General features: G+C 40.7%; 1 pseudogene; it reads left to right on the plus strand.

Moving 5' to 3' along the window:
• Positions 1-1,902: 1,902 nt before the first annotated feature.
• LOC118881945 lies at positions 1,903-4,258 on the plus strand (annotated as a pseudogene).
• The last annotated feature ends 784 nt before the right edge of the window (positions 4,259-5,042 follow it).

Below are 5,042 nucleotides of genomic sequence, written 5' to 3' on the forward strand. Positions count from 1 at the left end.
ATTCTCTGCTCTGTGCTGGTTATAACACACTTGCAGAGCTGCCTTCAGAAACTGGACTAAGATTTTGTTCAATCTACAAATCTCGCTGTTAGTCAAAGCTGCCTGAAATGAAATAAGCATCTTGTGAAGGTGAGGAGATCTTCAAAGAGGAGATGTTCAAAGAAAAACACTGTTGGAAAGATGAGGGGGATGTGAAGGGGTGAAAGCAAGAATCCTAAGGGTGGATGGACTGTATGTCCTTTAGGTCCCTTCCTACATCAAGATCTTAGTATCTGTATTCATTTGCTAGAGCTGCCATAACAAAATACCACAGACTGTACGGCTTAAACAGCAGAAATTTATTTACTTACTGTTTTGGGGTCTAGAAGTCCAAGATCAAGGTGTCAGCAGGTTTGGTTTCTACTGAGGCTTCTCTCCTTAGCTTAGCAGGTGGCTGCCTTCTCCTGGTCTTCAGATAGTCTTCCTCCATGTCTGTGTCTGAATCTCCTCTTCTTATAAGGACATCAGTCTTAATAGATTAGGACCCACCCATATAACCTCATTTTACCTTAATCACCTCTTTAAAGGCCCTATTTCCAAATACAGTCACATTCTGAGGTACAGGGATTAGGACTTCAACATAAGAATTTTGGAGGGCCACAATTCAGTCCATAACAAAATCCCAAGATTTTACTCTATCCCAGATATATAGTACCCTTTAGCATACATCCAGCCCAGTGTTATAAAAGTTCAAATTCAGTATTTAGTTACATAAGACAGAGTTGGCCAGGTTATATTTGAAGGAACCACAGAATTTAAACTGCTAAACAAGTAGCCAATCGTAGCCTTTTAAAATGATGTTGCCTTCTTATCTAGTAGCTCTGAGTATCATTATATCCACTCTACTTCATCCAGGAATCTTAGCACTGGCCAGGCCAGCCAGTGTATTTACACCAATGTATACACACAAACACAGACTCTACACCCAAGAAGGGACAAGGGGAGTTTTTGGACATAACAGGATAACTGGATTTTCTGGGGGTAGTATCTGAGTATAAAAAGAAAAAGGCTACTATGATGGCTTTACCTCTTGTATTCACTCACTATTCGTTTATTCATCCCTTCAAACACTAATCATTGGGTTCCAATTACCTGGTAAGCATTGTGCTAATTGATTTGGGAAAAATAACCTTGTAAAAATCAAAATCCCACCTCCAAAGAGGGAATATTTTGGTAAGACAAATAAGCTGTGCTGCAGTAATGATGGTGCCATAAAGCGTGGGCTTTGTCATCAAAAGGACTGGGCTCAAGGCCCAGCTCCACCCTGGGTCAGCTGTGTGACCTTGGGCAAGTCACTCAACCTCTCTAAGCATCAGTTTCCTCACTTGTGCAATGAGGATAAGAATAACACTTACCAGTTGGCATCTCCAAGTGTTGGGATGGGAAGTTTTAGTCCCTCTCTTCCATAACTGCCATGAGCATCCTCCAAAGCCACCTTGAATCCGTATGAAATCTAAGTTAAAATCAGCATGTTTACTTGGCATCTCCCCCTTCCAGTTAGATTGCAGCCCTGAAGCTCCTCCTATATAGAAATCTTTGAGCTACCAGTTTGCCTCATATACTGTGAAAATTAAACGAGGCAATGCATGCAGTATGCTTTCTCGTGTAAATGTCCAGTAAATGTGAGCATTGTTAAGGCATTTTTCAGAAAGTAACATAAGGGTAACGTGATCAACTCATCCCAGTCTCTCCAACCTTCATCTCAGGAACCCTCCTCAGTGCCAGACAAACCTACATAAGAATGTCCAAGTATGTTACTTGTAAATGATGTAAGGATTCAGTGGGATAAAGGGTCACTTTTAATTTTTTTAAGAATGAGGACTGTTCTGTGGAAGATGTAAGATTTAATCTGGTCTCTGAAGCATGGCAAATCCAAGTGGAAAGAATAACATCAACAAAGCTATGTAGGTGGCGTAGGGTAAGGCGTGTTCCTGTAACATGTGGGTGCCCCTATCAGATGGATCTTTGCTGGGTGAGGTGGGAGTTAAGGCTAAGAGTGAAGATTGGAGCTGAAATCCCAAGTGTTTTTTATAAGATAGGCTGAAAAGGTTGAGGTTGGTATTCTGTAGTCAGTGAGGAACTACTGACTAGTGAAAAGTTTTAAGCTGATAATTGAGTTGATCAGAAGTGTTTCAAGGAGATGGCTCTGGTAAGAGCCTTTGGTAGCCATTGGGGTCATGGGCTGATTTGGAGCAGAGAGAGGTCAGGAGAAGGAGACCCGTAGGAAAGAAGCTAATGAGATTGTCCAGAGAAGAGAGGATGAGGACCTGAGCTAAGGCAGTGACCGTGAGACTGGCAAGAGGGCTGTAGATGGAGAAGCCCACCAGGAAGACGTTCTCCTATGGGGCTTGGTGGACAATTGGTGGAAGAGAGCAAGAGGGGAAAAGGAGTCAAGTATGTCATGGTCACTCTAGCCACAAACAGAAGAAGAGGAAGTAAAGAAGAGGGGCTTAGAGAAAGAAGGAGACCTTGAATTTGTTATCAGAGTTATTGACAGAATTGATGAGGTGGCCAGACATTCAGAAGAAGATGTTCAGCAGACATGGAAACTGTCCATGATTCAGGATTGAGATGTGAGTTGGAAGCCAGCCCTAGAGATGTGAGCCCCCAGCTGGGGCAGAGAAGGAGACTACTGGTAGTGGTGGTGGAGGGGCACAGGGGGCATACGTAGTCAGAGCAGGGAAACAGAGGGCGTAGGAAAAGCTGGAGATGGAGAAGAGGACACAGACTTATCATCCATCCGTCCATCCATCCGTCCACCCATCCATCCATCCATCCATCCATGCAGATGAGGGGTGTATTAAAATCTGCCCCAACAGTCCAGAAGTTCAAGCTCACTGGGAAAGGCTGACAGGGAGGAGCCTGCCAGAGGGCTGTGGGGGCCAGAGCAGAATGTCTAACTTCAGGGCTCCAGGCTGTGTGGACAGAGAGCCTCCAGAGATCAAGAAAATAAAACAAATCAAAGGAACAAGAAGAATCAAGTCTGGAAAAGATTTTTGAATTAGAAAAGCTGTGAGGCTAGAAGTCAGATTGCAAAAGATAAAAAATAAATAGGTGGTGAAAACATGGAGAGAGAGAACATTGCTAGATTAGCAACTTTTTTTTTTTTAAATTGAAGTATAGGTGATTTACAATGTTGTGTTAATTACTGCTGTACAGCAAAGTGGCTCAGTTATACATACGTACACATTCTTTTCATATTCTTTTACTGTATAGCACAGGGAGAGCAATTCTTTTTTTAAATGATAATACCCAGTTTGGGGAGGGGGGGTATCCCCAGGGGATGCTCAGAAAAGGCAAACACACACAGAGCTGGGAGAATATAAATGTGTGCAAATCTTTTGGCTCATAATCTGATAAAATATCGAAAGTCTTAAAAATGTTGACATACCCACATAATTATATTTCTAGGAATTTATTCGCATAAATAATAAACGATGGACACATTTATGATGGCAGAAAATAGTAGACATTAGGAAGAGCGCTGGGATGGACCTCTGGCTTTCCCATATGCAGCCTCCTCACCAGGCTGCCCTCAGCCCGCGCGCCAGCCAGCTCCGTTATAGCGACCTGCAGCCCCTGCGTCGTGATTAGTGATGATGAACCAGGTTATGACCTAGATTTATTTTGTATACCTAATCATTATGCTGAGGATTTGGAAAAGGTGTTTATTCCTCATGGACTAATTATGGACAGGACCAAAAGGCTGGCTTGAGATGTGATGGAGGAGATGGGAGGACGTCACATCGTAGCCCTCTGTGTGCTCAAGGGGGGCTATAAATTCTTCGCTCACCTGCTTTATTACATCAAAGCGCTGAACAGAAATAGTGATAGATCCGTTCCTATGACTGTAGATTTTATCAGACTGAAGAGCTACTGTAATGACCGGTCAACAGGCGCCATAAAAGTAATTGGTGAAGAAGATCTCTCAACTTTGACCGGAAAGACTGTCTTGATTGTTGAAGATATAATTGACACTGGTAAAATGATGCAAACCTTGCTTTCCTTGGTCAAGCAGCTTAATCCAAAGATGGTCAAGGTTGTGAGCTTGCTGGTGAAAAGGACCCCTCGAAGTGTTGGATATAGACCAGACTTTGTTGGACTTGAAATTCCAGACAAGTTTGTTGTAGGATATGCCCTTGACTATAATGACTACTTCAGGGATTTGAATTATGTTTGTGTTATTAGTGAAACTGGAAAAGCAAAATACAAAGCCTAAGAGAGAGTTCAAGTTGAGTTTGGCAACATCTAGAGTCCCATTGAAATCACCAGTAAAATTATTAAATCTTCTAGTTCTGTTTTCAGCTGCTCAGTAGAGCTTATTGCATGTATCTCCTAAGAATTTTATCTGTTTTGCATTTTAGAAATGTCAGTTGCTGTAGTCCCGAACTCTTTATTTGCACTATGGGCCTACGGACTATCAGTTCCCTTTGGGTGGATTGTTGTTGGACTCGTGAATGAAAATTCTCTTAAACCACATCACTATTGAATAAAAATATTGAAATTATATCTGTGAGAAACATTTAAAGAGAAGAATATATTAGTTTTTTAATTGGTATTTTAATTTTTATATATTCAAAAAAGAACAGAAGTGATTGAATGTTGTTGATTACACCACTGTGTGTTTAGAAAAGTAAGAAGCATTAAGTTTCATGTCAGTGACAGCACTTAGAGGTGCTGTTATGTTGGATAAACCATATATCCTGGAATTATTTTAGTAGGTTTCAGTAATGTTAACTGTATTTTCCCGCTTGTTCAGATTATTTCCAGTGAAGCTTTGTCAAAAGTTCCTTTTAAATGCAGATCAATAAATTCCAAAAACCTACTACTTTTTGAATTCTTGAATGTAAAAATCCTTAAAATGAAGGCTGTTTCTTTAAAAGAAAAAAAAAAAGAAAATAGAAAACATTAAATATCTAATAAATATTGGTTAAATACAGCCATTTTGAGATAGCAATCATCAAAATATATATTTTAGCAACATCATATGACAAAATGTCCGT

The sequence above is a fragment of the Balaenoptera musculus genome, chromosome 1 (assembly GCF_009873245.2).
Source record: "Balaenoptera musculus isolate JJ_BM4_2016_0621 chromosome 1, mBalMus1.pri.v3, whole genome shotgun sequence".
In the NCBI taxonomy this organism is placed as follows: Eukaryota; Metazoa; Chordata; class Mammalia; order Artiodactyla; family Balaenopteridae; genus Balaenoptera; species Balaenoptera musculus.